We start from the raw sequence: 12,252 nt of genomic DNA on the forward strand, positions 1-12,252 counted from the left end.
TGCAAAAATATATATATATATATGATATATATAAATGACTTATATATGCATATATTATATCTCGATGGATATTGTTGCAATTTGCTTGCTATTGCTTTTCCTTGTCACTTCATATGCTTTAGGGCCTGTTTGGAAGGACTAAAAATTATAGTCTTAAAAGAGATTTTGAGTGATTCCTGCCAGACATATGGAAAGATAAAGGATATTGAAGCTGAAGATGTACAGTAATTACACGAAGTGCAAGAACCGAGTGTGAGAGTCTGGGACCCAGCACATTCAATCTCTACAGGTACAGATAGGCCCCGGCCCCATGAGAGCAAAAACTTAAAATAAGCTCTCTCTGAATATATGGGCTGCTTAGAAAACCTAACCCTTTGCAGACCAAACGCCTTCTTATGTTTGGAGTGATGTGAAAAGCATGTCATAGTAAGAGCTGCTGGGGATTTGTGAAAAGACTCTGCTTTAGGAGGCTAAAAGCAAAATTAGTGGTTCAAGTTGATTTTCCAGGTCCCGAGAAGGAAGATTTTGTAGGGAAGCTTATCAAAGGTGAGCCAAACTTGGTTTTCCGTAGAGTTTGGAAAAGAGGAATGCCTCACTTCTTTTCATAACCTTAGCTTACTTTCGTTACAAATACTGTAGAACAAATTAACTATATATAATAATATGCTGTCATATATTTTCTGTACATTTATGTTTGTATTTATATCCTTATCATGACATGTTGTGATTGTGGTGTATATATATCAATTAATTACCAAGCTGGATTTTTGGTTCATGCCCAGAAAATAACTTCAAGTATATATGGTTATCTAGTATATAGTATAACTTTTATAATTGTAATGCATGTTAGAAAGGCAGGAAAGCTTTTTCAAATTCATTACACTTTATCCTTTGTTACACTTTCTAGGGTTCGTTTTCTTTAGCTTTTGGCTTGTTATGATGAGGAAATGTCTCGCTCATCCTCAATTTTGTAGTCCTATGGAAAGATGCTTTACCCTCCAGGGAGGATGGCTATACGGTAAGCCTACTAGCTAGTGCGTACATGTTTCTTCTCTATACTGAAAAAGTTTGCACATTTATATATATATATATATATATTATCCCACTTTGATATTCTTCTATACTTTAAAAGGGGCCGGAATGAATACTGTGGGCTGACTGGCTTGCAAGAGAGAGAGCGACAGAAAGGTGCCTACATATTTATCAAATAGTTGCCATTATCTTAGTTCATATCGGTGAGGGAATGATTTTTGCCATCTGCTACAATAGTTTTGCCAAACTGATACTATTCATCCTATTTTCTTGAAAATGCGATTTAGAATTGATGGCAATCTCTAAAGATTATCAAGACAAATACGTACAGCTATGCAGACAAACACACATAAACTCTAGAAGTCACTTAACTTTGACACCTCAATTTTCTGCTTGGATGCTATTAGCTAGTTTGATGGAATTTATCATATATGATTATATATATAACACTACTTAGATTGAAGAAAAAAAAAAAAAAACCTTTTCTCCAAAAATAAAGGAAAAAGAAACGAAGAACACAGCTTCAAGCTTGGTTTTGTCGTAAAGAATCGTACATTCTTTTAATTAGTTTGTGTTGTAGAAAGAGTATAACATTCTTGACCTGTTAGTCAGCTAAGGTCAAGTTGTTCCACAAGGGTATTCATTAAAAGGCAAGTGGAAAAAAAGTTGTCAAACATGGATGGTGGATGGATAGTGGCTAGTTGAAACCTAATAACCACAACTTCCGCAATATTCCAGCCGCCTTTTGGGATAAAGGTGTTTTGGCTATACCCAGTTTGAAATGAATATTGTTTTAAAGAATATCTCCAGTGTAGTGTTTACTCTCTTCTTCTTCGTCTTTTTCTTTTTCTTATTTTCTTTTATTTTTTTGTTCTTTTTCCTCCTCAACTATAGTCATAATGGTTGCATTTTTGTAATATTATAATTTTTCAAGTCATGACATGCCTTATGTACACATAGTTAATTAGACATACAGAAACTCTGATTACCTTACATATACATGTCAGAAATTATTCAAAAATCTATAATCTCCTTTTGTTTTGGTTAAAGAGCATTATCATATTATGAACTCAACATTCTTCTCTACAAAAGAAAATATTTGGCTGTTCTTTTCATTCTTTCTGATTGGCAAAGGAAGAGGCAGAAATACACCATGATAGTTTATATATATATACACCGGATTCATCTCCAACCCATATACCATTCCATCACCTCGCACAAAAAAAAAGTGGTTTTTTGAATTAATTAATAATTTTGTAATCATGTTAAACATTTGGCTCAATAATAAATGAAAATGTTTTTTTTTTAATTTAAAAGGTGGGATTTGAATCCTTCCTTATCCAAAATGTTTCCTCGATAACATGAAAAATAGCTGCATGGTGTATCAATTACTACCGGCATTGTATGGCGCTCAAATGTGCTGTTTTTATATTCCTTAATTTCTAATAGTTAAGTTAAGAGTGAAGGCTATAACTTGAATTCGCTTTTAGGTTAGGGTATATGATGGAGGTGGGATCCCATCCACCAGACAATAGATTACTTAGTCGGATGGTTCAATGCCACTTGCTGGGATGCAAGTTGCCATTTGACTAGGCTTCTTTTATTTTCCTATATGTATTTTAATATCCGTTTAATTAGGATGGGCCGAATAGCTCTAGGAATGGCAAACTAATTAGAAAGCCTTACTACATGTATCTTTGGCAAAGAGAAATTGTTTTATCTAATGTTAACGTGCATTATAGGAAAAGTGGGTGCATGAACGAATCATTTATTGCATTCAAAAGGCTTTCTTTCTTTTTTTCACTTTTTGTTTTTCCTTTTCTACCAAATGCAGTATCAAAATGTTTAGTTCGATCCCACGATCTTCCCTGGCGAAACCTGCTTTACTTTGCGGTAGATTGTGGTATGGCTAGAACCGGTATAATAATTCACTGCCTGCTCTTGGGACCAACTCGATCCAGTGGAACATGGGCATTTCGGTGTTGGTTCGATCTCCTCCACTTAATTTCTTCTCCATATTATGGATTTCATCTACCTAGTACTAGTCTCTTCCATTTTCTTATTTTAGTTTTTTTTTAATGTCAAATTTGAGAAGAGCAAAGGAATATATATATATATATATAATAAATTCAATACGTTTTACTTTTTCCCTCACTCTAATTGGAGAAGACAAAGTAACTATGTATACTTTCATATACTTAAAGCATAAGGAACACCCATTTATAAGAACATTAATTAAATATATATAATTCGCTTGTAATAAGTTTTTTTTTTTTGAAAAGCAATTGTAATAAGTTATTTGATATTATGTTTCTTGGCTTTGTTTTTTTTCGCAAAAAATATAATCTTTTCACACTTGTTAAAATGAGAAAAGATAGAAAGAAAGGAATGCTTGCAAGTCAAAAGGATCTTCTTCATTTTTTTTTATTTTAATGAAATTATAAATTAATAAAGTTATATAAACTTTATTTCGTTGTGAAAATTTATCCGTACTCAAGATCAATCATGATCCGTCCTAGGTTAGTAGCATCTAGATAGAACCTAATTCGAAGAAATTAAATGTTAAGATGAAAAACTGATTGTGTCTAATCTAAGGCTAAAGACTTGAATCAACATAATGTAGTAAAGTCATTATCAATATATGAAAAATTATTTTTTATTAAAAAAAATGAAAAACTGAAAAAGATGGGAAGTTAAGAAAGATTTAAAAATGATAATAGTGAAAGGAAATATAAGAATGTATTATATCAGTTTTCAACAATATGTTTTATGAAGAATCAACATGAAAGAACACTTAAGAAATTTTTTGTATCACACACACTTTTTTTCTTTTGTTTTTCTTTATTCTAATATTTTCAATTTGAAGAGATTGTTTGTCGGGATTCCAAGAGAATATTTTGATATCTTTTCTAAGTTTTTTTCCCACTCAATTATTTCTCCAACCAAATATGAGTAGAAAACATTTTCTATACCCTTTTCTAGCTACTTGCCTCTTTACCATCTTTCTACTCTTTTCTCCAGCTCTGCCCCAGCCTCCTAGCTGCCTGTCCAGATTGAATAATGACCAGTTCTCTTCTACAGGTTTCATTTCTATGGGAGATAAGTCTTATCTTGTTGCTGGCAAACTCCCATGCGAGGCAATGCCTGATTTAAGAAATTAAGCCACTTAACAAGTTGAGCTAAAATGATATTAATTGAATTTCGCCAAAATACTTCAACTAGGTTGATACTCAATTTTGCCGCAATTTTTTTATTTTGGTTGATTTTTGAACAATCATTAAGGATGAAAAATTTTTTTTTGAAATATTTTATTTACGATATTTAAAAAATTAAAAAAAAAATCATGACATGGTACTTTATGTTGGACAAAAATGCATAAGTGGGTCATTATGAAATTTCCATCTAATTTCTGAAAATTAAAGAAAAATGGACAGTGTTGGAAAGATGGTATAAACGGCATATTCTCTTTCATGGTTAACTTTGGTGTATGATAACAAAATTCAACATTGAATTATACTATATTGACAAATCTGGTATAATCCTTAACCATTACATGCGACAAGCTCTATCCCAATGTTCAATCGCATTACATAAACTCAAAGCAAAGTGGGGGCTTAATTAGTTTGCTTATCAAAATATAACCAAGTGGGAAATCACGAGCTCTACTTAATTTGATGGGAATAGTAACCAACATATGCATATTGCCTGGAGATCATTTCACAATGAAAGCACCGCCAGACAAATTATTGATTGATGATTGGGTTATGTAGAAGAAACAATTGGAGTTGTAAAGTAAAAGGCAGAACAGGGGCCCTTTATCCAAACAAGTGGTAACATATGGACAAAAACCTTTCCCAGGTAGGGCTCCGTAATATCAATCAATTCGCTCACGGGAACCTCGAGCTTTTCTTCTAATTGTGACTATTGCTTGCCAGCTCCTATCGGACCATACCAGATATTTTCATGGACCTTTGTGCTAGAGATTAAACTCTATGCTTGTCTTTACTTGGCTTGGAATCCTAACGTGATTTATCAAGAAACTAAAAAAATTTAATCACTTGTGTTGGATATATATTATTATAAGTGTTTATAAACAAAAACTTCAATAAGATTTTTTAACTACTCTTTTTTTTTCATATTTTTTAATGAAAATAAATCATGAGTTTTAAATAACTTGGCACGCTCTCCATGTCATCTTTACTTCTTTAAGTCAATACTTTTAAACACTTGTCTTCTTTTCGTAAAGGATTATTGAGGAATTCAAAAATTATAGAAAACCTTAACAATAAATTTTAAACATTGTCGAGTTTAAAGGGTTGAGAAAATCAAAAACTAATTTAGATTGTAGTACGATGTTTGGTTTGAATAAGTTTAATTTTTTTATTACGTTCTGGTCAATTCGAGTTTGGATATTGAATTAACCTACTTGGTTAGGGGTTAATTCAGTTCAAAAGATGAAAAATAAAAAAATTTTAAATTAAACTTTTTAAAAAATTTAATATTATTTTTTTAGTAAAATAAATTATTTATTTTATCGATTTTAAAGAGCATTCAATTCGATTTTTAAAAAACCAAACATCGCAAAATAATAGAATTGTTTTTCAAAATAAACATGAGCCGAACTGTATACAAATCGTAGTGCAGACTTGTAGTTAGTGGAACATTTAAGTGATTGCTTGATTCATGAGTAACTAGGTAAGTAGAAGAGTGAGATTATATGCACGCCCTTCCCTGCTTTGGAGTTGAAGGAAGGAACACCCATCCTTCATATGGTCAGATAAGGATATATAAAATAATCAGTTCATCATAAATTTTTGAATATATAAATCATATCATAAGACAGTTACTCTTTCTTCTTACTTTCAAATTATGTACATAAGTTATTCATGCAAATCATGTGGCTCCACCTCTCTCTAATCTCAACTCCTTTGGGACTATGTGGGATCGCTCGTTTATTCTGATTAAGGAAACACAAGGAAAACCTCAAAAGGGAATTTTAGAAATGTTAAAGAAGAAAACAAAAAGTACCTTCAAAATGATCTGAGGGGCAGGCACAAAACCCAGCAAGTCATCTTTTATACATATACACACACACACACTAGCAACATATTATTTTTCTCAAGAAAAAGGCCAACATCAAAAACGGCTTTTACCGACAGCTCTTACCGACATGACTTTTAGCTAACTATCTGCCACAAAATTAAATAGTCAAAAATATGGGTTAAATTTATAGTATTTTCACAATGATGGAAATTAAATCAATGGAGACAGTGTATGTCAATCTGTGAAAGGTCTTAACTTAGCCTAGCTAAGCCTTTTCAATAAGTAAGGCTAAAAAAAACACCCTAAAATCATGATTCATGAGGGAAACATTTAAATCGGACTTTATAACCAAGGGGTCCAATGTCCCTCAGCTTAATTTCAACAACTGTTTTGTCCCTAATAATGTAAAGCTGGTCCAGAGTGGTAGCCCACATGTTCTCAACTCCACTGTCCTTTAATGCATGAATCAACTCCTTATCCCCTTTGAACCAAGGTTTTCTGATTGATACAGTTCTCTTTTCATGTCAAGCCATCTATTCTTGCAGTACTAGATTTGTTCATTGGCAATAAGTGAGGTTGCCTTACTGACCTACTTTCGAGGGAAGAGTCTTATCATCTTTGTACAGGACAAATGGTAAGATCAAAATTCTACTATCAATCCTAATCCACATTCCAAATTGTAATTGATAAGCGTGAAGGGTTTTTTTTTTTTAATAGGAAGAGGTAGTTTATTGAGAGTCAATATGGAGAAAATGTACTGAGAGTCATGTTACAAATATATAAAAGGGGATCGATGTACTGAGAGTCAGAGATTGTAAGATTGAAGTAGATCTTCAAGTACCAAATGCTGAGGCAGACGATAGAGCAAAATGTGAAAGTAGCGAATATGGGGGAATAAGGAGCAAGTTTGGATTAGAAGATGGTATAGAGAGAGAGAGAGAGAGAGAGAGAGGATCCTAGAGAGAGCTTGTAACCTTGCTAGAAGTCCCTACATGAGTTCCCAGCCACATATACATGCTGAAGGGTGTAATGAATGCAGCCAATAAGAGGATGTTATCTCATAAGGCATTAACATATTTTCAGATAAATGTAAAGGTTACTAGGATTATTGTGGTTTTTGTCATAGAGCTTTTGGAAGTGCACCACTGTACTAAATGGGGAGAGGGAAGCACTCATGTAACTCAAGAGTCAAAGTACCTCATAGGCCCTTGTATTATGAGATTTTCATTAATTTAATTTCTATACCCCAAAACTGGTGTAATGAATGCAACCAATAACACTATTAGAAAAATCCAGTTTTACCAACGAAAAAATCCATCGTTAAAGGTGTGCATTCCGTCCGTAATATCAATTACCGACAGAATTATTGATGGAAAAATCCATCGTTACTCTATCGAAAATACCGTCATCGGTAATAATTTTCTGTCGACATTTTAAAATTTCATCGAAAATATCACAAACTAAAATCTTGGTCTGTAAAAAATCTGATTCGTCTGTCAAAAAATTTGTCGGTGATGACAAAAATCCGTTGGTAATTTCAATAAGTAAAGTTACCGACTGAAAATTTTACTGTCGACAAATCTGACGATAATATACCGACGGATATCTTGGTAGAAAAACTCATCGGTAATTTATCGATGGGTTACTTATGGAATTCTTGACGGAATTAGCAACTAAAATTCTTGACTTATTCCATCAGTAATGGGTACTATTCCGTTGGTAAAAATAAATAAAATACGTCGATATTGAAAGAATTTTGTTAGTAATTTCATCTGCAATAATTAATTATATATATTAATATTTTTGTGTTTCCTGTATTGAATAATAATATTATTAATATATTTAAAGTAATAATTTTGTTTAAAAAATTACTCCAAATGTATTATATAATGGAAAAAACACCCAAAATATTTTGAAAATAAAAAAAATGTTCAAAGTCTATGAAAAACATTAATATAAAAAATCTATAGCACAACGAAAAGGAATTACAATTGTTCATCAGCCAAATCATGAGGAAAAGGAGATTACTATTGTGATTGAGAATGAGACTGCTGTGATGATGAAGACTTAACAGCTGGATCTGGAAGCCTCTCAAGGATAACTTTCATGATGGACTTAATATCGGACATGTCAGTCTTCAGCTTTTTCACATTGATCTTCATTTCTTGATAGCCCTCTGGTTCAGATGATGAAACTTGTGCAGTAGCAGAAGAAGGCATCGAACCACAAGTAGACTTAGATGTTGTAGCTGGAGCAAATAATGTAGTAGGTCGCATCTTAGTGTTAAACCCATAGACATGGGTCCGAATGGTTTGCAGCCCTCCAATTGCCTTAGACCATGCTACTGGATCGAACTCTGATTGAGATGATGGATCATCACCGTACTTTTGCAATATGGCAGATGTGTATGATTCCTACAAATAGAAAAGAAAATGACATTATATATTAATAAAATTGTTAAGGAACATATACACATATTCAATAATATAATTAAAATAAGCTAACTCATTTTTATTACTTACACTAATAGTCTTCGACTTGTTGTCGACAAACTCTTCGGTACCTTTCTGTCACTTGTGAGTGCACTCAAAAACCTCAAAGAATGTCGCTAGTCTTTGGAGCATCCCAGACAATCACAAAAAGAAAAAAAAAAACGCATGATCATCAATATGCATGTTTCCGCAATCTTCAACAACACAATGACAACATGTTTTAAAATCGTAAAACAACGACAACACATAACACACTCAAAAAAAAAAAAACAAACACATCATCAAAACATATGCATGGCCTCGGTTCACAATCGTCAATAGCACAATGACAACATCAAAATGCTGACATTATTGGCTTTACGAGTTAAGAATCCATACCATTTTCTTCTAATGTAAAGCAAAAGGTAAAGAACCCCCTGTGTGCTTTGCTACGTTCTTGTCTTTCTCTGTTAGGTGGTTTTGCTTGGCCTTCGCAGATCGTCGCTGCCACTCTGGTGTGGCCTAGACATTATCGACTAGTCGGTCCCAAACCTCTGCAGTGATTCAGGGGCACACCTTCCCTTTAGTTAAAAGGAGATCATGACAAGTGCAGGCATCCCTCTTGGCTTTCTTGAGCTCATCTACTAATAGATCTTTTAATCGATCTTTGCAAATCTTCTCCCATATGCTACGGATCATCGAAGCATCAGCATCAGCCCATGTAAAAGACTTATACATAAGTAATGAATATTTATATCAATATTGTTAAAGGAAACCTGGATAAATATACAATAAAAATATTGTACCTCAAATTTACGCCAAACGGCATCTTTCACAACGGTAGGAATTAACTTCCATATCGGTCAAGGTTCATTGAAGTGACTCTTGATTATTCTTGTGATGGTTGGAGTCACTCCAGTCTTTGTAAATGTACCATAAAATCAATAGATCTTTATTAAAACACATTAATGAAATTATTACATGTAATGAAATAAGCTAATAATTGTAAATTACCTATCTCCGATAGAATGCAAAAAGATTTGTCGGTATGAATTGGTAAGAGTTTGCAAGCCTACACTAAGCCCTTGACCCTTAGACTGCAATACAGAGTTTAACGCACTTGTGGTGGTAGTCGGAGTTAGCGGTGTTTCCTCTATATCAAATGGGGTAGTTGCCGGTGTAGACATCGATGGTATTGATGACATGGTGGCATCGGTGGTTGCATAGCTAGTGGTGAAGACTGAGGAGATGGAATCGGAAAGGGCGTAGCTAAATTACCTACGCCACTCGACCGTGCTCGAGGGCCAGCAGTAGTCTTATATTTAACCATGACAGTGCAAAAATCTGTCATCACATTAACAATTAATCATTATTATGAACTAACAATAAATGTAATGCATAATCATTAATATTAAGTACTGTCAATAAATGTAATTCCATGATCATTAAAAAGATGTAAATAATGGCTGATAGTTTAAACAAAATGACATATATAAATAAATCAGCATAAAAAAGTACATCATGTCAACATTTTTACATGATCTAAATATATAAAAAAAACCATCTACCCTCAATCATTATCTGAACATGCAAACTCATTTTCATCATTCTTATCTTCAGGATCATTGCTTTCATTATCATCGTCTTCTTCTGCATCTTCCTTTGTCTCTCCGTCTTCTCCTTCAACTTCTTCATCGTCATCATCTTCTTCAATATGTTCGACCTCAACAAACGTATTAACCTTTTCATACTCACCACTAATAAGAATTGTATTGGTGTAAAGGTCATTTGAAAGATGATCAAATCGGGAATTGATATTGTATTCATCTTCTTGATACACAACTTCATTATTCGAAATATCAAATCGACCTCAAGCCTTCGTTTTGAACACTACCCACCAATCATGTCGGTTTCTTTTGTTTAATGGGTATGACTGTAGTAAACTTGAGTAGCTTGTTCAGCTAAAACAAAAGGCCTATTACTAGCAAGAATTGAGTTGTGTCTAATTTCAATCAACCCATTAACATGATCAACTGTGAGACCTTTTCGATATCAAACCAATGACATTTGAACAGAACTACTCTATTGTTTACACCAAAGTATTCTAACTCAATGATATCGACCAACAAACCGTAAAAGTCATGATCGTAAACATTATAGCAACTTCCTTTGATGCAAACACTACTATTCGTTGTTGAACGATTTTCTCCAAGTTTCAACGTATGGAACTTGTATCCATTCACATAGTAACCTTTGTAACACATCGCCATATGACTAGGCCCATGTGACATGTAGACCAAACGAGAATCAATTTGATTCACATTTTGAGCCACCTACAAGAAATTGACATGCCATATAATTATTTCAAGTGTTATTTTAACACTTACATTTAGATTGATGAATGATAACTTACATATTGTTTACACCAATTTTGAAAGATTGTGTCACGAATTTTCTCCAATTCCTTCTCAGAAATACCATATCGTTCTTTTTTCACTACCTCATCGAACATCCTAGACATAGGAGGAACATATAGTGAATTAATACAATTAACTTTACGTAATTTTCTAAACTTGAAATCGACTTAAACTTACTCAATGTATGATAATATCTCTTTGCAATTCATAAGTACATATAGTTCTGCAACATAGAACTCATCATTCTCTAGGTATTGCTGTTTCTCAAATGAACTTAAAGGTTGGCCAGGATGGGTGAAAACCAAAAGACGATCGGATGCATCAAAGTCTCCACCATCATTATTCTTGTTAGGATGGTAGGCTTGAAGTACATTAAGCAAAACGTTGATATTTCCTTGATGAGATATGCTTCACAAATGGACCGTTCCACAAATGCTTGATTATGAATTTTTTTTAAATGATGCAAGAACCTGAAGATCAACGTGATTGTTAGATTCTCATATTAACCCTAAAATAATAACTAAATTACATATGTGGCTCCTAATACCTCTCATAAGGATACGTCCATCAATAATGGAACGGTCTTCGAACCTTAGCTTTATATGCTGAGTGGATTGGCAAATGTTCCATTGAGTTGAAAAACCCAGAGGGGAAAATCTTCTCTAATTTGCATATTGTTTCCACAATTTTTCCTTCCCATGCGTTGATATGATCAAGTCATAGTTCAATTGCACATATATCATGAAAGAAATGTGAGATCTCAACAATTGTATTCCAAATAGTGTGAGGAACCATATCGCGAAATGCAATTGGGAGCAAACACTACATGAAAACATGACAATTATTACTTTTCATCCCATAAAATTTCCATTCTTACTTATTCACACAATTCACAATATTAAAGGCAAAACCATTTGGTAGTTGTAATTGTTTCACCTATAAACACACAGCTTTTTTTTGCTTCTTAGTCAAAGTGTAGATCACTTTCAGTTTATATAGTTTACCATTATGCGTAATTAAATTCAATTTTGGCTGCCTAACATACCTCCAAATCTTGTCGAGCCTTTATATTGTCTTTCATCTTCCCCGAAACATCCATCATCATGTTGAATATATTATCAAAGACATTACTCTCAATATGCATCACATCCAAGTTATGACGAATGAGATTTGTACTCCAATATGATGACTCTTTAAAAATTCTTTTCTTCATCCAATTATGGGTTTGCCTAAAACCCGGTAGCTTATGGTCACCAACTTTTACTTCATATGTGATATTAGGAATTGCA

Source organism: Theobroma cacao, chromosome 5 (assembly GCF_000208745.1).
Source record: "Theobroma cacao cultivar B97-61/B2 chromosome 5, Criollo_cocoa_genome_V2, whole genome shotgun sequence".
Lineage (NCBI taxonomy): Eukaryota > Viridiplantae > Streptophyta > Magnoliopsida > Malvales > Malvaceae > Theobroma > Theobroma cacao.